This window comes from Pelodiscus sinensis, chromosome 1, assembly GCF_049634645.1.
Source record: "Pelodiscus sinensis isolate JC-2024 chromosome 1, ASM4963464v1, whole genome shotgun sequence".
NCBI classification, from domain to species: domain Eukaryota; kingdom Metazoa; phylum Chordata; order Testudines; family Trionychidae; genus Pelodiscus; species Pelodiscus sinensis.
In genome coordinates, this window is record NC_134711.1 from 286,287,612 (window position 1) to 286,311,857 (window position 24,246).

The 24,246-nt window shown below is 44.9% G+C and overlaps 1 long non-coding RNA gene across 7 annotated transcripts in view; it reads right to left on the reverse strand.

Annotated features, from left to right (window-relative positions):
- LOC142826481 (uncharacterized) overlaps positions 1-24,246 on the reverse strand; it is a 124,294-nt gene that overhangs the window by 94,474 nt on the left and 5,574 nt on the right. For 3 of the 7 annotated variants that reach the window (XR_012900645.1, XR_012900642.1, XR_012900640.1), the window contains exons 1-2: positions 5,612-5,767; positions 4,292-4,411 (exon numbers count right to left, since the gene is read on the reverse strand). The exons of 1 other annotated variant lie outside the window; for it this stretch is intronic. This is a non-coding gene — a long non-coding RNA (uncharacterized LOC142826481). Of the gene's footprint in view, positions 1-4,291; positions 4,412-5,611; positions 5,768-24,246 lie in introns of those variants that run through there. 3 more of the 7 variants (XR_012900644.1, XR_012900643.1, XR_012900641.1) reach the window with 1 other exon arrangement.

The window sequence follows — 24,246 nt, forward strand, 5'->3', positions numbered from 1 at the left end:
TCTGTTCTAATCCCTCAGACAGAGACAAACACCATCAGGATCTCTATCAAGCATTCTTAAAACTACAATACCCACTAGAGAAGTGAAGAAACAGATTGATAAAGCCAGGCAGACACCCAGAAGTCACCTACTACAGGACAGACCCTACAAAGAAAGCAACAGAACACCACTGCCCATTACCTACAGACCCCAGCTAAATATCTCCTATACATCATCAAGGATCTCCAAACTGTCATAGATGATGATCCCTTGCTCTCACAGACCTTGGGAGCCAAGCCAGTCTTTGCTTACAGACAGCCCTGCCACCTGAGGCAAATACTCACCACCAAAATCACACCCCACAACAGAAACACTAATCCAGGAACCTATCCCTGCAACAAACCCTGTTGCCAACTCTGCTCACACATCTACCCTAGTGACACCATCACAGGACCTAACCACATCAGCTATACCATTTAAGTCTCATTCACGTGCACATCAATTCCATCATGTGCCAACAATACTCCTCCGCCATGTACATCGGACAAACCAGACTGTGCCTATGCAAAAGAACAAATGGACAGAAATCAGACATTAAGAATGGCAACAACAAAAAGCCAGTGTGGGAGCACTTTAACCTCCCTGTGCACACAGTTTCAGACTTGCAAGTTTCCATTCTCAGAAAGAAAAACTTCAAAAACAGACTGAAGAGAGAAATGCTGAGTTTGAATTCATGTGCAAATTTGACACCCTGAACCAAGATCTAAATAAACACATGGAGTGATTCTCACATTACAATAGGTAATTTCCCATTCAGGTACTCTCATCTTCACACTACTTTTGGTGATGAGCCACATCCACACTGATTTAATTAGCACTGATGTCATACTCCCATCTCTGTATCCCTTTTCTTTTGTTCTTTCTATCTTTTTCTCCCTAGCATCTGAGGAAGTAAATTGTGGCTCACAAAAGCTTATGCTCTAATACCCTAATAAATTTGTTAGTCTGGAAAGTGCCACCAGACTCCTTGTTGTTTTTCCTTATGACCAGGTTTCTCATGTGAATGCTCATGAAAAGCCTTTGACTAGATCACACAAATGTTCAGGGAAAGCAGCCACGGTTGAAATAAATTGGTTGAAACATCTGAACCAATATTTACTGAAACACTGGAATAGTTGCTCAGCTCTAATTCTTTCATTAACCCTTCAACACTTCAGTCTCTCTGTAATTATATGATTAAAAGAGGGGCCATTGCCTACAGCTCTACATCTAAACCATATTTATTGCAGTTCAAACAGACCATTTGGTACCTACTTTCATTTGTCTGCTTGATGGACTCTATGCATTATTATCACACACAGGGCAACTCAACTTTGGAAGCCCCAGGGGCCACAATGATACCACAGCACATGCTCAGGACCGCAACTTAAGTGTGGTTTAATATACATGCAAATATATATGCAAACATATGCAAATAGCTTCTTTCACACTAGCGGGCATGAATACAAAAGCTAAGGCAAGACTACACAACATGCAGGTCCCATTTAAGTCAGTTCTGCTGATATTAATAAAATATAATATTTACCTGATTTTCACCCATATGTCAGCATGTGTAATGAGCAATGACAGTCCAGGAATTTTACTACTAAAACCTCTATCAACAGAAGACCATTATATTGACTACTTTTTTGTTTTGGCTCCCACCCGCGGGCTGCAAAAAAATAGGCTGCAGGCCACATGTGTTGAATAGCCCTGTGTTAAAAGATGTATCTGGCTGGCTTCAATGTGTTAAAAATGTTCAGAAATTGACAGAATCTGAACACAGACCTGGTAGGGAGTGGGCGTAATCTGATATGCTATTATTAACTTGCAGCACTTTCTCTGTATAACACCACCCCGTGCTTAGATACCAAGAAGTTAAGAACATTAAGTTAAGAGGAAATACTTTCTTGTGCAGTTAGTAGAATTAGGCTTTTCTAATGCCTGTGTCAACTATGTTATAGAAAACATGGAGCTACTGAAGATCTCTATGGTTGTAAACACTTAAAGGAATGATTGTTCCTTATGTTGTTGTTTGTAGCGGTATGGCAATATAATGTGAGATTAGTTAGTACCTAACGTTCTGTGGAAGTGTTCTATCTCTTCTGTAGAAAAGAAAGATCGTAACAGCAGGTCATAGTTCCACAGGCTAGAAGAAAAGTCTAGTTAACTATTTGATAAACTGAACCATAGGCACTGACTTCTCCTCTAACTGGGGGTTGCTAGAGCCTCCTGTGGTTTTTCCCTGGGCCACCTCTGGGCACAGCAGCCTTTGGAAATCAAAAAGGGGGCAGGAGGTACTGGAAAGTAATGAAGTGCTCATCTCTGAGTTCCCAGATCACCCATCCCCCAGCTCATCCTCCACATAGATCCCTGGCCCTAGCGAGAGCTCTCCTTAGTGCCCATGAGAAGAGGGGAAAGGTGATCCAGTAAGGAAGAGGCCTTTTTCGGTCATCCCAGAGGCACAGCCAGGTTCTGTGAGCACAACTGGTCCCAATATCTATAAAAACAGCCATGAAAAGGTTAATGTCTCAAATGGCCACATTTGCCATTCCTTAACAGGTGAGGCTTACCAGTTAAGGTTAACCCCTGGGGGAGTGGAGCAGTCCCATGAGCTGAAGCCAGGAGGCTGCACCAGCTCTCTAGAGAACCCGCCATGGACAGGAGCAGCTGCAGTCATCCAGAGCAGCCCTTGTCCCTGGTGGGCCTGGGTGCCCTGCAGACAGGGGCTGCTTCGTCATCTGGGGCAGCCTACTATCTGCAGGAGGCCCTGACGTCAGTGGGGGGACCGCTCCAGGTCTCTTGTCTGGAGCAGCCCTTCCACCTGCCCCTTTTTAATTGGTTAACCAATTACATGGGATTTTACACCCCTACTTGTCACTGCTTAGGAAAAGGAGAGGGAGGTGAGGAGGATTGTTAGTCAGATGTGTTCAATGTACCACGAACAATGGCACAAATTGAACAGTCATACAGAACTGGAAACTATTCTTGGTCACTGTTATAGTACCAGAACCAAGTTCATATTTTTTCCATGCTGCTTCAGTCCATCATGGCTTCTACAAATGACTCTCTCTAGACTTGCATTTGCCCAGTGCCTGGCTGCTTCTGCTTTCAAGCAGATCCCAAGTGTCCTCTATTTCTCAGAGCACCCTGATCTCCTCCTTAGGAGCTAAAGCCTGGGAGCTCCCCTTGCCTTTGCAGCACTGCTCTAGCTCCAGGGAGCCTCCTGCTTCCCCAGCAGCCAGGCCCTCACTGCTCTCTCCCTCAAGGAGCTATCAGTTCCCCCTTATATAGCTCCCAGCTGGGCCCTCATCAGCTAGAGCTGCCTCAGCTGGGGCTTTGCTCCTAGCCCCTGCTCTGGGCTAGGGTTTTGCCCTTAAAGGGCCAGTGCAGGGCAAGTGCCCTGTCACCGCCCCCCCCCATGCTTTATGAAAATTGTCTTATGAATATGTGTAACTCAAAGATGCTTTAGAAAAAATACCTCTTGTAACTTATCATCTCTCACACTATCTTTGTACAGCTGCAGTACCTTGGTGCACAATCTACCCTCTACATGAACTGGAGAGCCATGGAGATTGAAGGATTGCTACCAACATAGCCTAGGTTAAGGCAGAATGATTTGATTGGTCAGTTACCAAAAGGAAGAAGGCTAGGGAGAAGGAAGGCGGGCATTAGGATCCTGGCTCTGCACAGACTTATTGTGAGATTTGCTAAATTGCTGAAACTTTTGTGCTTAAAATTAGACACAAGTTCAGATTTAAGCACCCAACCTCCGACCCCCGAAAAAAGGCTTGAGCACCCACTACTCCCAATGTCCTTAATGCCTCTCCTATGAAAAAGCGAGGCTTAGTTCTGAGACTCATAACTGCTGTGAATTATAACCAGCCGATCGTTTACACAGCAGAGTGTGTGAGGGAAAAACTATTTGTCCAAGCCCGGTCTTTTCAGGCTTGGCATTTCCATCTTTTTTTTCTGGCCAGCCAAACAGGCTGAAGAGAAACAGAAGCCCGGGGCATCATGGCACAGCTGTTGGTTTGGTTTGGAACACCGAACCGCAACATGCATAACCCAATCTTGGGAGCGAACCCTGCCACAGCGCAAAAGCAGCTGTTCTGCATTTCAGTATTTGATCTCATGTTTGGACCATTTGGGGAGTAAGTAGATGACAGAGCTCAGATTTCATACAATTATTCAACAGCAAATGATAACTAAGCATACATAAAGAGCTTGAGAACTCTCTTTGCACTCCTATGAAAAATATACTTTTGTTAACCTTTCTGGGAGACAGCACAGCATCCTGGGTGAAGTCGTGACCGGATCATCTCTTTCCAGTGCTGTCACAGATTTGCTTTGTGACCTCAGGGGTTGTTCACCACACACTGCCTCAGTTTCCCTCTAAGTAATAGAGGACCATGATACTAACTTCTTTATAAAGCACGTTGAGGATGGATTTGAATCAAGCTGCACAGGACACTTTGGCTAGAGCCCCAGAACAGCTTAGTTGTAGCAATGGACAACATCCACCTTAGTATCTGTTAGTCACTCTGTCCCCTCCAGTTAAATGGATTGAGTCTTCCAGGAAGAGGGGCAATATAAAGCCACTGCCTCCTCTATGGCATCATTGCCCCCTTCCAGATTGGGCTTCATGCTCTTGGAAAGGGAGAGCAAGGAGGAGTCTGGGCCAAGGAATGCCTGTTCTTTAAGGCATAATTTTCTTCCCGGCTCCATGGCTCTTCACAGTGGGAGTAAATGCCTAATTATTGTCATTAATTTACCCAACTTTCCCCTCCATAATGGAGAGTCCCTGGCAAAAGGAGCCAAAAGGTACAGAGGAAGCACATGACTTCTACACGGATGGTATTTTGCCTTCCAGAGTTCCACTTTCTACATGGGGAAGAAAGGGAGGGACAGGAACAATGTCCTACTACTTTCTTGGGAGTAAAGCACAATCACATGTGGACAGTGCAGTGGGTTTGTTTGGTTTCCACACACTGGAGAGAAGAATGACAAGAATATTTGGCTGTGCCAATTTATCTAATCTAAAAGCACTTCAATTATATCCTCCGCCTCCCACTTCCCCTCCACACTCCAACAGAAAAATGAGTCTCTTGTGGAATTTCCTTTCCATTATGCAAAGAGTTTTGCCACTGACTTATATAAGAAGCAGGCTCAAACTTCGAGTAGTAAATAAAATATGACTTAAAACAATTAATTATAGCTGGATACAATGAAAGCCTGATTTGCTAGCAACACCTGCAAGACCTACACAAAGTTTCCCAGACACAGAAAGCTGAAAATATCAGGAATTGCCGGACATGAGATGGCAAAATGAGACAAAGGAGTCATTTATCATGCATAGCAAAATTTTATTGTGCATGCCACACATTTTCCAGCTAATCAGAAGAGCATTTCTGAACCCAGAGTGGGGAGTTCAGTCTCAGAGGCATACAGATAACTTTATCCACCTAACTTACCTCTCCACCAATTGGAGCTGCCATTTTTAGTGTTATTCAGTGCAGCCCCCAAATCATATCCCCATTTCCCACAGCTCCCAAAGCAGCTACCCTGCATTGTGACAGCATGCACCACTGACCTGGTCGTGCTCTGAAGGTATTCCTGGAAGCAAGTGTGTCTGGAGGCCTAACAAAAAGATGTCTGTTTCCCTCCTCTTCATAGGATAAGCCAAGAATTTTTACACTGATTATATATTTACAGGCCTTCCCCCATCTCTACCACTGGTGCATCTGAAACACTGACTCCACCGTGTACTGTACTTTGCTCCAGTGAGTAATCTCTCTGACAGCTTCTATTCTGTGAGCCCAAGAAATTGCGTGTAGTCACAGAGAGGAAAGAAAGTCATTTGCATACCGATCATACACTTTGTAATTGCCTGCTGTTCATCCTAATGAGATTTTGCCAAACTCATTAGAATAATTCCATGCCTCTTAATACCCAGTGGGGTTGCTTTATTATTTGATAAAGCCCAACAGTTGGCATGTAGCACTGTGTCATTTTGTTCAGCTCCTTCAACTCCCTGAAAGCTGACAAACAAATGCTGTGAACAACCACGTTTGTCTCCCTCTTTCTTGCGGGATGTCTAATGCCAACAGTGACTTGCTACCATCACAGTCAAAAGATTTCTTTATCAGCCACGCTTTCACTGGTTTCTTAAAGTTGCCGGTATGCGTTCACTCAGTGCTGCCTTATTTGTGTGTGGCTCCAAGCAAGAAACTCCTGCACCCAGGATATACCTGGGTCTGTGGGCTGCAACGTCACATGAAGTGTAAAGAGCAAAAGTCATTTCCATACAATATAATATTTCTACAGGTAATATTCATGGATTATCTCATGTTTTGTTCCCCCTTTCACCAAGTCCGATCTGAAATCCGGACATTTTTTGTAATGAACTCTGCACGAGCAGATCTCCTAGTTTCCACTCTGAATTCCTTGCAGGATCAAGACTTGAGATGGCATGCCATTCAAGCAAGCACTGTGTCTATTTGACTGGTTAGAAAAAAAATCACATGTTCAAAGGTACTTATGTTTTCCTCGCCCCTCTTACTGACTAAAAGAGCCACACAGACAACAGGGAAGTTTATTAACTGACCATAAAGAGAAAAACATTGAAACTGACTAAAAACTGGTCCACATTTTTGAAATTTCAATGCAAAAGAATGAAAAATGCTGGACAAAATGTTACACAATGTTCTTTGCAGTTGTTCAGCCCAATCTACTGTCTATGCACAGAATTCTGACAATTGCACAAAGTATACAAATTTGGAAAAATGGAGGACTGTGTTTCTCTAGTCTTTCAGCTATAATAATTTTCTGTGTTACAAAGATATTACAGGGCTATTATAGATTTAGACATTGACTATAGCAATATGAGGTAAAAGATCCAGCAAGAAGTATGATTTTTAAATTGACAAGGTCCCTTTAAACAAATCCACGGTCACTCCGCTCTTACAAAGTGACCCTGCAAATGGTCAGAGTAAACACCCACTATAATCTCTAATAAATCTCTAATTTCTCCTACTTCCTGTCCCACCCTTCCTTACTATTTCCTTCCAACACAACACTACTGGCAATGGTAAAGGCAATCATCCCAATACAGTTATTATTCTCACATCTTACCAGCATTGCAAAAACAAAGAAAGATCAATGAACACTTCCAGCCTGACAGTGATCATTTCATTTTCTCATGCTATGTAATGTTAAAATGGCAAATGCTACCATAGGAATCACTAGTAACAGTTAACCATTTACATAAGGAAGTCAACATCCTATCCTGGCTTCTACATTACCATTAGCATCAGGGTAACTCTCTATTTGTGCTGATGGTGATAGCTAAGTGCAACAAAAGTGATGAAACTGAAGACAGATTAAACATAGGTGCACTCTGGCCATTGTAGATTGTTCCTCAGCTGATCTTATTCCTCCCTGAACATTCCCTTTTTCTTCCTTTCTTTTTTTTTTTTATCATGGCAAGTCCTTAATTTACTTCCTTAATGCTGACAGTGGAAAGTTCTCCTCAGGGGATTGATGCAAAAGTTCAATACAGTTGTGCATACACTTTTCTTCTTGTGTGTTTATCAGCTGGTCATTTTGTATTCTCCACCAGTTTGGAGTCTATTGAGTTTAGCCAGATGTTTGGTGGCCCCAAGATGTCACAGTAGTCTTAAGGGTCAACAACTTGAATGTGTAAAATCAAGGTTTTGCATGCAAACAAGCCAGCTCTGGTATCTTGCTGTGTCAAGGGACTGTAGCAGTGCTTTTGTGGTAAGAGAGTTTCTGGTTTGATTGTATTTCCGGAGCAACTCCTGAATCTCTCTCCTCCAGCAGGAAGTGTGCTTTTTCTTTGAAGTGTTGGGGATTCCAGGAAAAGACATTTTCCTATTTACCAAGACATTGACAATACCCCTCTGCCATGCCTTAAGTCCCACAAGTCTTTCTGGGAACATTCATTTTGCCTTGTGCAATCAAGCTATGATCAGAGGGAGTCCTGGAAAGCGGATTGCACTAAACAAGACTGAGGAATGGACAATCTATTATAGGTGAGCAGGAGGCGCAAGGAGAATGTTTAGGCACCAAAATTCCATTCTCTTCCCCTCACTACTTAGATATCCATGATACTCTGGGGGCCTAGGACTAGATAAGAAAACATAAGGGTTAATGGCAGAAAACATGGGCTGGTATGAACAAGCTCCTGCACAAGGAATTCTTTCTTTCTGCCTGTGTAAAAAGCAAAATGATCCACCTTGGTCCACATCTGCTAAATAATGCCCCATGGAACTATTCTGAGATGTGAATAGTCTTGTTAGCCCAGAATGCTTCTACTCAACTCCGCAAACCAGCTCCTCTCACAGTGAAGTGCTGTCAACCTGCTCTTCAGAGAAAATCATTTGCATCCAAGATGATATGTCAGGACAAACGTATCCCCGATGATCATAGGCCTAAATACCTTCTCATTCTGAATTCAGCCCCTTCACACAACAAGAGGTCCTAGAAGCACTGCAGGAAAACCAAGCCACTTTCTGTAGCTCTGAACCATTGCTTTAATGACTAGAGAGAGAGTCAAGAGCTTCTGAGATGCCTACAAATGATATTTTCAGGATCTTCTTTAAGAAATTATGTTCTACCTCAACCTTGTTGTTCTTTAGAAACCATCACCAGATTCAAGCAACAAACCCAAATATGGCCAGGTATTTAAATTTTCGAATCCTAAGCAAGTTAAGAGAACTTTGACAAGAGTTACCTCCATCTAGACACTGCCATCCTGTACTCCTGCCAATTAGGCATCAAGCCAGGGCATGGAATGGAGTTGGCACTGGGTAGCATCTTCTTGGCTATGGGCCATATTCACATGGCTGGATGTCTCCATGATATTTGTTAGAGTAGCCTGTGAAATCATGTTATCCTACCTTAGGCTGAGTCTAGACTACATGCCTCTGTCGTCAGAGGCATGTAGATTAGACACATAGGCAAAGGCAAATGAAGCCGCGATTTAAATGATCACGGCTTCATTTACATTTACATGGCTGCCGCGCTGAGCCGACAAACAGCTGATCAGCTGTTTGTCCGCTCAGCGCGCTAGTCTAGACGCTCCCCTACCGACATCAAAGCCCTTTGTCGGCAGCCCCGTTATTCCTCGTGGGATGAGGTTTACCGGGGCTGCCGACAAAGGGCTTTGATGTCGGCAGAGGAGCGTCCAGACTAGCGCGCTGAGCGGACAAACAGCTGATCAGCTGTTTGTCGGCTCAGCGCGGCAGCCATGTAAATGTAAATGAAGCTGCGATCATTTAAATCACGGCTTCATTTGCCTTTGCCAAAACAACAAATCTACATGGCTCCGTCGACGTAGCCATGTAGTTTAGACGTACCCTTAGAGACCATTGGTATGTGCTAGTAGACTCATGCTGAGATGGATTCATTTACAGACAGCTAACCAGGGGTCCTGATGACCAATATTATAAATTTGTATGGCTCCAGACTTTGAATCCTCTCATAGTCATTGCATTCCTCGGGTTTTCACTGGCACAGTAACTAGCTCTGATCACCGGCATCAGTGGCAAATGGTTCTTGGAGAGAAAAATAGTGCATTACACTCATACTAGCACACAGTATACTGAAGAAAGTCCATCCGTGAGATGTATCCGACATTACATAATTATCATAGTCAGAGATGTGGTGGAATTATTTAGCCTCAATTAATGATTAAAAATAGCTGGTACTCTTGGCAGCTACAGTACAACTCAGTTGTTCTACAGCTGAAATTATATGAGCTATTAAAGGGTAATTATAATCAGCAAGCGAGTGAGTTGTGGAAAAGGAAATATGAAAAGGCAGCAGCACTACTGATAGTACATTGTATCTGAAATAGCTACTAGTCTCAATAGGCCTTTTAGCTACAGATAAGCAGAACTAAACTACAGCTTTCATTCCCCGTAAAGACCAAACACCCAACTCCCCAACCACTGTGTGTTTGTGAGGGGCAAAGCTGGGCAAGGCTCTTGGTTTTCCAGGTAGAGGGGCCAGGGAGTATTCCACCCACTCAGAACTTGGGTTGGAAGGGAGAGGAGACGAGGGGGAGGGGAAATGCAGAGAGTCTTCAGAACTAAACTGTTTGATCTACTTTTCACTCATTTCTAACCCACTTTCTCTCTCTCTCTCTAGATACTGCATGCTGGAGAAAGGGGAATTTTATAACAGAGGTGTTCATAACATCCCGAAAGGCTGAGACTATACTTGTCAAAGGATCTAATTTCTGTCACACTGAGTGTTTTTCCCCTGGCAGCTGTATTAACGTGGGGGGGGAGAGGAGGGCAGGCGGGGAATAAACAAAACCCCTTTTATGAGTGTGTGAAAAGGAAGCTTTTTAAATCTGGGTATGTCTACACTACAAAGTTAGTTCGAACTAACGGACGTTAGTTCGAACTAACTTTCATAGGCGCTACACTAGCGCTCTGTTAGTTCGAATTTAATTCGAACTAACGGAGTGCTTAGTTCGAACTAGGTAATCCTTATTCCACGAGGATTAAGCCTAGTTCGAACTAGCTAGTTCGAATTAAGGGGTGTGTAGCCCCTTAATTTGAACTAGTGGGAGGCTAGCCCTCCCCAGCTTTCCCTGGTGGCCACTCTGGCCAACACCAGGGAAACTCGTCTGCCCCCCTCCCGGCCCAGGACTCCTTAAAGGGGCATGGGCTGGCTACGGTGCCCGTGCCAGGTGCAAGCCTGCCAGCACCCAGCCAGCAGACCCTGCACCTGGCATGGCTCTAGCCACCCACCCGATGCCCCCCAGCCCTCCCCCTCTTCCCGGGACCAGGCTGGCGGCTCCCAGGAGCTTGCCCGGGACTGCAAGAGGCGGGCACCTTCCTGGGCTAGTGCGGAGATCATGGACCTCGTCCACGATCTCCACACTAGGCACAGGAAAGTGGCCGGCTTGGGCAGGAGAGCTGCCAGCCTGGCCACCCAGGAGCAGGTGTGCAAGAGAATCAAGGGGGTCCACTGAGACCCCCGACCCTGAGCCCTGAGCTTACAATGGCCGTCCTGGGTCAGACCAAAGGTCCATCTAGCCCTGTCTGCCGACAGCGGCCAACACTAGGGACCCTGGAGGGGATGGACCGAAGACAGTGACCAAGCCATTTGTCTCGTGCCATCCCTCTCCAGCCTTCCACAAACCTTGGGCAGGGACACCACTCCTACCCCCGGCTAATACCACTCCATGGACCCAACCTCCATGACTTGATCTCACTTCCCTTTAAACTCTGTTCCAGTTCTAGCCTTCACAGCCTCCTGCATCAAGGAGTTCCAAAGGCTGACTCTTTGCTTTGTGAAGAACAACTTTCTGTTACTAGTTTGAAGCCTGCTACCCATTCCTTTCCTTTGGTGTCCTCTAGTCCTTCTTTATGGGAACTAATGAAGAACTTTTCTGTATGCACCCTCTCCACCCAACTCCTGCTTTTAGAGACCTCTATCCTGTCCCCCCTCCGTCTCCTCTTTTCTAAGATGAAAAGTCCCAGTCTCTTTAGCCTCTCTTCATATGGGACCTGTTCCCAACCCCTGATCATTTTAGTTGCCCTCCTCTCTCCCACCCTCTCTCTTCCCCTCTCCCACCTCCTTTTCCCAGTCTCCCCCAGTTTTGTTCAATAAAGACAGATTCCATTTTGGAAGACACGTTATCTTTATTTTGTACATCAAGAAGAGGGGCTAGGGAGGGGTAAGTGGAAGGAGGTGAGGGAGGAATGGGGCACGAGCCCCCTATGGGGAGGACTGGGCTGGCTCTGCGGGCTTCTGGGGGTGGAAGCTCTCCTGCAGCCCCCCAATTGCCCCTTCTCCCCAGATGGCAGCCTGCGGCAAGTGCAGCCGGGCTGATGGCCGAGTGCTGTGATGTGCCCACTGTGGGCACTCAGGGCACTCCAAGCCAGGACTGCTTTGCAAGCGGGGCACCCCTGAGAACTGTCTGTCCGGGGTGGGGGTCGGGACCCTTTAAGCACAGCCCTCGGCTAGCCTGAGACAGCATCTCCACGCTCTAAGTCCTCCTCTGATGCCCTGCCGGCACTGTTTCCGGCCATCCTTAACCCCGCTTCAGGGTCCACTTAATGTGGACGCGCTAGTTCAAATTAGCAAAATGCTAATTCGAACTAGTTTTTAGTTCTAGCTGCGTTAGTTCGAATTAGCTTAGTTCGAATTAACTAATTCGAACTAAGTTAGTTCGAATTAGCGCTGTAGTGTAGACATACCCTACGTGTCTTATCACATGTGTTTTGGAACCCTGGAAAGCTTCCCCTGCCACATAATAGGGAACTTATTTTTTCCCTGCGTGTGAAGCTGCTTCTCTGCTCTTTATGCTCTTTGTTCATTGGTGTGGTCAGCAATATATGTCCATCCTCCAAAGAGAGAGAGAGTGGGGCAGGCTGAGATTCAACCTCATATTAAGATGCTATCTACCATGAAAGGTTTTAATTGTTAATTATTATGTAAACTTTCTCTTAGACAGAAGGTAGTTGTCAGCATGAAAGAGGGAAAGGAGGAGTGTGCCGTTATGGAGCTTGTATTTACTATTGCTTATTTTCCACACATTCTGCACCTTTCAAGCTGTAGGAATGGTCAGCTTATAGCTGTAGGCAGCCATTTTAATAAGCAGAGTTCAGTGGTAAAGACAGTTAGAGGAAAGAGAAACACTCTCTCTCTCTCTCTCTCTCTCATGGAGGTCTTGCTTCTGTTCTTTCTTGTCCTCAATTTGCTCAGTGGGTCAGATTCTCATCTCTGTATGAAAAAAAACCTCCTCATAACAAGGAATAGTCTGAAAACAGCAAATATTAAGCTTTTTTAAAAAAAATCAGCCCAACACAAAATTGAAATAGTCCTGATTCTTGTATTAACATAGGATGCGGCCCCTTCCTAGTATGCACATTCTCCATTCAGCAGGTCAAGCATGACAAACTCCCTCCCAAATCCATGTTATAAACTCCTGTGCTCACATTGTGATGGGTTCCCCCCAGGTGCCACCTGGAAATAGGATACCACAGAGTCCTCTGACTGACTAGTCTAGGCTCCCTCTCATACTGTGTTGCTTTGACAAGCTGCAAAGCCTTCCAGCCTGCACTTTCACCAGCGTTTACATAGGTACGGACACACCCAGGTGCAGTTACATGCAAGCACTCTGTTCAGTTTGTGCAAAGAACCAACAATAGAAAGGCTAAAGTCAAGGCAACTCCCAATTTCCCAGGTATATACCCCCTTGGAGCATGAATTATACCTGCTTGTGCTGAACATGGAAATATATAACAGAAGCTCATAAAGTTCACCCCCTCCCTCAATGCAACAGCCTTTGCCCCAAGCTTATGATTCCCATGTGTTTCACACCAATTCACTGGTTTAGCTAAAACACAAGGAAGTTTATTAACTCCAAAAGATAGATTTTAAGTGATTGAAAAGAATAGCAAACAGACCAAAGCAGATTACTAATAAACAAAAATGCAAATTATAGAAAAAATGCAAATATAGAATCATAGAGCTGGAAGAGACCTCAGGAGGTCATCAAGTCCAGCCCCATACCCAAGGCAGGACCAATCCCAACTAAATCAACCCAGCCAGGGCTTTGTCAAGTTGAGACTTAAAAACCTCTAGGGATGGAGATTCTACCACCTCCCTAGGTAACCCATTCCAGTACTTCACCACCCTCCCAGTGAAACACATTTTCCTAATATCCAACCTAGACCTCCTCCACTGTAACTTGAGACCATTGCTCCTTGTTCTGCCATCCGTCACTACTGTGAACAGCCTTTCTCCATTCTCTTTGGAACCTTCCTTGAGGCAGTTGAAGGCTGCTATCAAATCCCCCCTCACCCTTCTGCAGACTAAACAAACCCAAATCCCTCAGACTCTCCTCATAGGTCATGTGCTCCAGCCCCCTAATCATTTTGGTCGCCCTCCGCTGGACCCTCTCCAATGAGTCCACATCCTTCCTATAGTAGAGAGCCCAGAACTAGACACAATACTCCAGATATGGCCTCACCAGACCAAATAAAGGGGAATAATCACTTTTCTAGATCTGCTGGCAATGCTCCTCCTAATGCACCCTAATATGCCATTAGCCTTCTTGGCTACAAGGGCACACTGTTGACTCATATCCAGCTTCTCATCCACTGTAATCTCCAGGTCCTTTCCTGCAGAACTGCAACTTAGCCAGTCAGTCCCTAGCCTGTAACAATGCTTGGGATTCTTCCATCCCAGGTGCAGGACTCTGCACTTGTCCTTGTTGAACCTCATCAGATTTCTTTTGGCCCAATCCTCTAATCTGTCTAGGTTGCTCTGGACCCTATCCCTGCCCTCCAGTGTATCTGCCTCTCCTAGTTTAATGTAATCTGCAAACTTGCTGAGGGTGCAATCCATCCAGGTCATTAATAAAGATGTTCAACACAACCGGTCCTAGAACCGATCCTTGGGGCACTCTGCTAGAAACTGACACCCAACTGACATTGAGCCGTTGCTCATTACCTGTTGGGCCCAACAGTCTAGCCAGCTTTCTATCCATCTTACAGTCCATTTATTTAATCCATACGCCCTTAACTTGCTGGCAAGAATATTCTGGAAGACTGTATCAAAAGCTTTGCTAATGTCAAGGTATATCACATCCAATGACTTTCCCATATCCACAGAGCCAGTTACCTCATAATAGAAGCTAATCAGATTGGTCAGGCATGACTTGCCCTTTGTGAATCCATGTTGACTATTCCTGATCACTTTCCCCTCTTCCAAGTGCTTCAAATATATTAGAACAAGTGCTTCTAATACATTTGATATGGACTTAGGGTTCCACCCTAATTGATGGTACAAACAAACTGCAGATTCTTAAGGAGCAAGATGCATTAACTTTACAGTTTGGATTGCTCAAGCCTTTATTCACATCTAGAAATCCCTTTAGCCTGGGTCAAGCAGTTCTCTTAGTTCAGTCTTTGTTCCTCCAGTGTTTCCAGGAGTCATCTTGCATAGGGAGTGAAGAATCACACATGATGTCACTCCATGACTTATATAGCTTTTGCATATGGCACAAACCCTTTGTTCCAAAGCATGGTTCCCAGAGCAGTCTGTGTGAAAATACTGACATCCCAAGAAGGAGTCCAGCATCATGTGACCTAGTCACATGTCCTTGTAGAGTCATAGTAATCATCACTCACAAGCTGTCTGTAGTATTCCTAGGAAGGCTCTCCAGGAGGGAAATAAGCTTCTCCTATTGTTTTCCCTAATGGCTTACTTCCCTGAATAGACCCTTCCCATCCACTTCTCTAGACTAAAAGCATCTTAGTCAGCATTACCCAGGTGTAACAGATACAGATACATTGTCAATATTCATAACTTCAAATAGAAAAATGATACCTACACACAAATATGATAATGAAATTTCAGCACATCGCCTTTTCCAATGACACCTCACATCACCCATCTTCCATAAAATACATAATAATTATGCCATACTCATTTCATAGCATTTCATAAAATATGGGGTGCAGTGCCACACACATCTTTCAGTTAAATTCAGGAAGGATGGGTTAAGGTTGAATGCTGCCCAAACTGAGCGTAAATGTGAGCTTCAAACCTATGTGCTTATAGTGGGGTCTCTTGGTACAAAATATGGGTGCTAATTTAGAAATGTGAGAGCTCCTTTCAAGCTGAGTTCAACCTTAGCTCTCTGTTCTGAGGTAATCCTTAAACCCTAGTTAGGTAAGCTCCCTAGTAAGTTCCCTTACTGGGAACATGTACTTCCTCAATTACCATCATTATAAATCTCCACTTCAGTGGCAGTTAATTTGTATTATCTTTTCTTTCTGGGGATAGGCAGAAAGCATATTTGCAGGAAATGCATTTACTGGGATTAGGAAACAAAGGCAGGCAGGGAGGCTGTCTGAGCAAAGCTCCTCCTGTCAGAGTCTACCAGTGGGTGCAACATTCCCCAGACCCACAATTATTTGGCTGCTGGCTTACAGTTCTCCCAAGCTGCTCTGCAAGAGATGGGCTGGTGCACGTGACAGAGAGCCCACTGGGTAAACAATGTAGAAGTAATATTTTTCTTCTGCATTCTCGATCATTCTTTACATAAGAACATAAGAACATAAGAACGGCCGTACTGGGTCAGACCAAAGGTCCATCCAGCCCAGTATCCTGTCTACCGACAGTGGCCAGCACCAGGTGCCCCAGAGAGGGTGGACCGAAGACAATGATCAAGCGATTTGTCTCCTGCCATCCCTCTCCAGCCTCTGACAAACAGAGGCCAAGGACACCATTTTATCCCCTGGCTAATAGCCTTTTATGGACCTAACCTCCATTAATTTATCCAGCTTCTCTTTAAACTCTATTATAGTCCTAGCCTTCACAGCCTCCTCTAGCAAGGAGTTCCACAGGTTGACAACACGCTGTGTGAAGAAGAACTTCCTTTTATTAGTTTTAAACCTGCTACCCATTAATTTCATTTGGTGTCCTCTAGTTCTTCTATTATGTGAACTAATTAATAACTTTTCTTTATCAGCCCTCTCCACACCACTCATGATTTTATAGACCTCTATCATATCCCCCCTCAGTCTCCTCTTTTCTAAACTGAAAAGTCCCAGTCTCTGTAGCCTCTCCTCATATGGGACCCATTCCAAACCCCTAATCATTTTAGTTGCCCTTTTCTGAACCCTTTCCAAGGCCAAAATATCTTTTTTGAGGTGAGGAGACCACATCTGTACACAGTATTCAAGATGTGGGCGTACCATAGTTTTATACAGGGGCAGTAAGATATTCTGGGTCTTATTTTCTATCCCTTTCCTAATAATTCCTAGCATCCTATTTGCCTTTTTGACCGCCGCTGCACACTGTGTAGAAGTTTTCAGAGAACTGTCCACAATAACTCCAAGATCTCTTTCCTGATTTGTCGTAGCCAAATTAGCCCCCATCATACTGTACGTATAGTTGGGGTTATTTTTCCCAATGTGCATTACTTTACACTTATCCACATTAAATTTCATTTGCCATTTTGTTGCCCAATCACTCAGTTTGGTGAGATCTTCTTGGAGTCCCTCACAGTCTGCTTCTGTCTTGACCATCCTAAACAGTTTGGTATCATCTGCAAACTTTACTACCTCACTGCTTACCCCTTTCTCCAGATCATTTATGAATAAGTTGAAAAGGATTGGTCCCAGGACTGACCCTTGGGGTACACCACAAGTTACCCCTCTCCAATCTGAAAATTTACCATTTATTCCTACCCTTTGTTTCCTGTCTTTTAACCAGTTCTCAATCCAAGAAAGGACCTTCCCTCTTATCCCATGGCCATGTAATTTACACAAGAGCCTTTGGTGAGGGACCTTGTCAAAGGCTTTCTGAAAATCCAAGGCTTTAGGGCTTAGTGGTGGCTGACCCTTTGTGGGTGTGCAAGGAGCACATACATTTTGCAGACCTGTGCAAAGGGCAACCATCGTCTCAATCCTTGTGCTCCCTGCATACAGATAATCCCCATCCCTAATACTGACAGCACCCTTACACTTTTTCTATATCAAATGGTGGTATAGGGCTACACAAGGTCTACAGAAGGGGCAGTACACTTCTTCCTCTACAATGTGCATCGAAAGACTTCTGACTGACTTAACTAGAGCATTGCTGGACAGAGCACATCTACTGTTTCTCTCTCCAAAGGATAGATCTGATTTACAAAGCCCAGATGGAGTCCTTCGTCTAAATGCCAGAAGAAAAAGGGATTTTAAAAAGTCCACACACAATTGCAGCAAGCCCAAATAGCTGATCTCTCCTAGTTCAGCTTTCCCAAACACTGCTCAAGGAGCAGACAATAACAAGCAGCATTGATTTATTGGTGTAGACGAGGTGGAGAAATAGGAATGTAATAAATCTCGAGAAGACAAGAAACACACCCATGCCCTCACCCCCTCTGCACACTTAGCTCAGAAAGGGAGAGGAGATTATCTGCCACGAAACAGCACATTGCTGAAATTCTAATGACCACAAGAAACTAGAGCCAAGGCAAGTAGGTGGTGGTAGAAATACAGAGTCTGATGTGCATTCATCACATTAAAATGTCAAGTGCAAGCCAGCAAGGAATGTCAGGGGAAGGGCAACTCACATTTTGACAGATGCATGGCAGGAAAGTCAGGAATTGACTTTTGGTGTGATGTGATTAGAATAGGAGTGTCTTACATGCAAAAATACTATATTAAAAACACTAAGGTTACTAAAATAGGCTCTCAAAAAATAGGAAAATCCACAATGAAGGTGAGGCATGTAGCCTTAATTTGCCCCCTCCCTTTGTGCATGTACCTCATGATATAGTCTTTAATTTTACAATCACAAACTTTACCCCTTCTGCCAGTCTCCTCTGATCTGCCTCCATCCCAGTTCCCATGCCTGACTCTCTGTCCCAGTCCCATTCCCCTTGTTTATCGAGACTCATACTCTGCTCTCCGGCTTCTCATCCTAGCTCATGTCTTTGCCCAGCCCATCGCTGTTCTGTCCTTCCCAGTTCCTTGTCCACTCTCTCTTCTTCCCAGACTGGTGTCCACTACCATCTCCTTCCAGTGCCATGGGCTCTTCAAACAATCTCAGTGTGCTATCCACCTTGCACACTCCTTAGCTCCTTGTCCCAGGCTCTTTCCCAACCAGTCCCCCTAGATCCTGACTCCATGTCAGATCTGTCTTCTCTTCCGCCCACACGGTTCCCAGTCCCATTTTTCAGCTGGTTTTCTGAACTCAGACTCCCCACTGCCAACTGGCCCCAAACCCACCCCCCCATTTGACTCCCAGCCCCCCAGAATCTAGTCCCAGTCTCCATGAGCAAGCAGTTCCATTTTCTTTCCATGCCCAGTCCCCTCACTCAGCCAATCCCAGTCTTCTCTACCACAGCATTCTATCATAGGTTCTCTCTTCTCTTCCTGTTGTAGTCTCACCCATCTCCCTGTCCCAGTCCTTTCCCTTCCCTTCTCCACTGCTCTGCTCTTGCTTCCACTGCATTATAGGCAGACAGCTTTCTTCTCCACAATGCTGGGGTGCCAGTTGGGGAAGTCACTGAGGGCACAGCTCAGGCTCCCTGCTTGTTGCCCCTGTGCCTTGGAGCATCTAGAATCATCATTATTGGTAAAGTCCCTGGAGCCCTGAAATGACATATGATAAGTTGCACAGTAGGGATGGCACAAGCCCAAATTTGGTCAGTTCTAGGAGCTGAATGAGGCCGAGTGGCCTCAGAAAACACCAAAACTTCAGAGTTTTTACCTGCTAAATTCTAAGAAAGTCTGCCTGAATTTGGCCAACTTATGAGCCTTTGACAAACAAAAAAAAATTAATTTATACATGGTTGGTACAAACCAACCACCTGCAAACTAGACTTTTTCCAAAGTCTCATAAGTTGGACAGATTTGGGCAGATTTTCATGAGGTTATCAAAAAGTAAATCCCTGACACAAAAGCCATGCCCTCATCCCAACCCACCAAATTACAAGTCCCTGCTCCAAAGCATGAGGATCCATTCAAAGAAAAGGTCCCCAGAATATTTGTAACATGAACAAAACAATACATTTTCCCTCTAACCCCATTCTCAGAAATGGCTGAATTTTTTTCCCCACTTGGAATGGAAAAGTTGAGCCCAAGTGAATAAAGTTTGGCAAAGTTAGAAGCAACTGACAGCAGCAATGTCATATAAAGGAAAGTGTGACCATCTTAGCAAGAGAAAGCATTATCAATCTCAGTTCTAAAGTAGTCTAGAATTCATTATGGGCCATATACAGGGACCCAGTGACCAGTCCAAGCAGAAAGAAGTGCATCAGATAGGTCAGTGAAGGCATGGAAACAAAGAACTTTTATCCCTCCACCTCCAAGACCACAAGTGACAGTTACTTGAATCCAAAGTAGCCCTTTGTGGACAAGTTTGTCAGCCATTGTAGGCAGGGTGGGTGGAGGTGACCAAGCCGTTTAACTCTTGTTCAACACATCACCAACAATTGAAAAGTATAGTATTTTTACAAAGCATACATTTTTTGCGGACAAATGCTTTAGCATAAAGGTCATTCACATGCTCTGTGACTATGAAGGAAAGTCAGGTGAGCAAAGAATATTTTTAAAAAGGACTGTCTGGTAATTAACGCACAACCATAGAAGTCAAGATTAGAATTTCCATCTTGGGCATGCCATTAAACCACTCTGTGACTCAGTTTCCTCCTCAGTAGAATGGGGTTAACACTACTTCATAGGGGAGCGGTGAGGCTTGACTCACTAATGTGAGAAAAGCATTTTGACATCCCTATATAAGGGTAGTGTTATTAATGATTTTCTTTCCAGAGTTGTCAGCAAATACATCTGCTCAGGGTAGGGTTAGACTCCATCCTTGTATTTCAACCATTATTTTGTACCAGGTAGCACAATGATTCTACAGTGTAATGATGGCTGTAAGAGTAAATTGATGAAATAAACACAGAGATTTATAGCTGTATTTTCTCAGAACACATCATTATATCCAATACTTTTGAGTCACAGAAACATGATCAGGATAGACCTAAATGGCTATGTTCCAGTCACCTTGAGAATTTGATTTGGGTTGTACCTTGTATAGGTGCTGAATGCACACTAATGCATGTGTTGGAAAAACAACAAATCGTAAATCTGTTGTAGAACAGGAAACCTCTTAGCTATGCTATAAAATAACACAATGTAACACATGCAGTATTTCTCTCATAACCTTTATACATATATCCCAATGCTTTATACAAACTTTCATGCTATACAGTGCCAACAAGTCAAATCTAGTTTAAAGAAAGGAAAGTCATTTTAAAAATAAGCTTTCAAATTACTTCCAAACAAAACAGTCATTGGCAAAGAGCTGCACTAACATTGTGGAAATGATCTTATAAGACTGTGGAATACTGGAAGGAGTCTAAAGCCATACAATAACCGGCAGTTAACCCATTATTCTCTGTAAGGCACCATTAATGTTACATAAGATATCTTGACTTAAACTAACATGCACCCACACACACCAGCACAATTCTGGCACTTGAAAAGCAGAGGTTGAATTGGGGGTGAAGTGGGAACAGGGGGAATGTACAGAAATCTGAAATCACAACTGACACCCAACATTCCTCACTCTTCACACCCAGCATGCTCACATTCCCTACTTGCTGCTCCTACATTGTTAGTACCACACACTTTTTTTTTTTAATTTAATGGCAGGTCACCTAAGAGTGTATTGGGGTGCAGATGGGTATTACACTTTTGAGTCAGATTGTGCTTTGAGGATTTGCAATTCCACTTACTTTTTTCTAGGCCACTATTAGAGCCTATTTGGTCATTTATGAGGCCTAAATGACAAGATTTTTGCCTCTTCAGCATGTTCATGCATGGTAGAAATACCATATACAAAAAAACCTTTACAAAAGTTGGTGAAAACACACAAACACTAAGATATTTGAGGTGATTCCATTTTACCTGAATATTTGCAGGCTACACCCTGGTTTACTTTGGTTCCTGTGGGTATGTCTACACTACAAAGTTAGTTCGAACTAATGGACGTTAGTTCGAACTAACTTTCATAGGCGCTACACTAGCGCTCCGTTAGTTCGAATTTAATTCGAACTAACGGAGCGCTTAGTTCGAACTAGGTAATCCTCATTCCACAAGGATTAAGCCTAGTTCGAACTAGCTAGTTCGAATTAAGGGGTGTGTAGCCTCTTAATTTGAACTAGTGGGAGGCTAGCCCTCCCCAGGTTTCCCTGGTGGCCACTCTGGCCAACACCAGGGAAACTCTACTGCCCCCCTCCCGGCCCCGGACTCCTTAAAGGGGCACGGGCTGGCTACGGTGCCCGTGCCAGGTGCAAGCCTGCCAGCACCCAGCCAGCAGACCCTGCACCTGGCATGGATCGAGCCACCCACCCGATGCCCCGCAGCCCTCCCCCTCTTCCCGGGACCAGGCTGGCGGTTCCCGGGAGCTTGCCCGGGACCGCAAGAGGTGGGCACCCGCCTGGGCTAGTGCGGACATCGTGGACCTTGTCCACGATCTCTGCACTAGGCACAGGAAAGTGGCCAGCTTGGGCAGGAGAGCTGCCAGCCTGGCCACCCAGGAGCAGGTGTGCAAGAGAATCAAGGGGGTCCACTGAGACCCCCGACCCTGAGCCCTGAGCTTACAATGGCTGTCCTGGGTCAGACCAAAGGTCCATCTAGCCCAGTAGCCTGTCTGCTGACAGCGACCAACCCTAGGGACCCTGGAGGGGATGGACCGAAGACAGTGACCACGCCATTTGTCTCGTACCATCCCTCTCCAGCCTTCCACAAACCTTGGGCAGGGACACCACTCCTACCCCCTGGCTAATAGCACTCCATGGACCCAACCTCCATGACTTGATCTCACTTCCCTTTCAACTCTGTTCCAGTTCTAGCCTTCACAGCCTCCTGCATCAAGGAGTTCCACAGGTTGACTCTTTGCTTTGTGAAGAACAACTTTCTGTTACTAGTTTGAAGCCTGCTACCCATTCCTTTCCTTTGGCGTCCTCTAGTCCTTCTTTATGGGAACTCATGAAGAACTTTTTTGTATGCACTGTCTCCACCCAACTCCTGCTTTTAGAGACCTCTATCCTGTCCCCCCTCCGTCTCCTCTTTTCTAAGATGAAAAGTCCCAGTCTCTTTAGCCTCTCTTCATATGGGACCTGTTCCCAACCCCTGATCATTTTAGTTGCCCTCCCCTCTCCCAGCCTCTCTCTTCCCCTCTCCCACCTCCTTTTCCCAGTCTCCCCCAGTTTTGTTCAATAAAGACAGATTCCATTTTGGAAGACACGTTATCTTTATTTTGTACATCAAGAAGAGGGGCTAGGGAAAGGTAAGTGGAAGGAGGTGAGGGAGGAATGGGGCACAAGCCCCTGATGGGGAGGACTGGGCTGGCTCTGCGGGCTTCTGGGGGTGGAAGCTCTCCTGCAGCGCCCCAATTGCCTCCTCTCCCCAGATGGCAGCCTGCGGCAAGTGCAGCTGGGCTGATGGCCGAGTGCTGTGATGTGCCCAGTGTGGGTAGTCCGGGCAATCCAACCCAGGACTGCTTTGCAAGTGGGGCACCCCTGAGAACTGTCTGTCTGGGGTGGGGGTCGGGACCCTTTAAGCACAGCCCTCGGCTAGCCTGAGACAGCATCTCCACGCTCTAAGTCCTCCTCTGATGCCCTGCCGGCACTGCTTCCGGTCATCCTTAAGCCTGGTTCAGGGTCCACTTAATGTGGACGCGCTAGTTCGAATTAGCAAAACGCTAATTCGAACTAGTTTTTAGTTCTAGCTGCGTTAGTTCAAATTAGCTTAGTTCGAATTAACTAATTCGAACTAAGTTAGTTTGAATTAACGTTGTAGTGTAGACGTACCCTGTGAAACCTCTAAGCACAGCCCTAAATTCCAATTCAGAAATAATGATTCGAGAATTGTTATATATTTTGAAGCATTTTTAAATTGTTCGTTCCATTTTTCAGTACTCTGTAAACTGTCATTTACAAATTTAATTTGGGTTAATCATTACTTTTGAATTGATACAATAGCTACTTCTTTCAGCCAATGTTAGTTTGCTTTATAGGTATAAAATACCAGATTGCCCTTTTAAAACCCAATTCAACACTCTGCTTTGTCTGTTTACTGAGCTCCCCCTCCATCATGACTATACACTCAGTCCTGCAAAGATTTAGGCACATGCTTCATTTGAAACCCTAACAAAGTGATTTGGTTTCAGCAGGGTTACTCAGACTGTGTAAAGTTAAGCATGTGCTTAAGTCACTGCAATGGCCTACACACTCACATACTGTGAGACCCAAAGGTCTCCCCATGGCCTCCATGCAGGCTGCCCTTTCCCCAGGATGTCTACCAGAGACATCCTTCATGTTATCAATGTTCTTATCTCCATATTTTGTCTTCTTCCTTCTTTTCTGTCTTGTTTTTATTCTCCTGCCCTTTGCTGCCTCTTTTTGTACTGCCTTTTCCTCAGAAGCGTGTCTCTCTCTCTCTGTCTCTCTCTCTCTCTCTCTCACATATGTTTGCCTCCTCTCGTTTGCTGGCTTCCTTCCTGCCTCTTCAACATCTGGGTACTTCCCTTTCCTATTCCCTCAATCCTAGGCAATTTCTTTCCTATCCTCCCCTCCTGTTGCTCTGCCTGGCCATGCTCTGCTCCCATCCTGAGCTGACCACTGCTGTGGAGGCACCCTCTGTTCAGTAACTGGATCCCAAACCCAGCTCA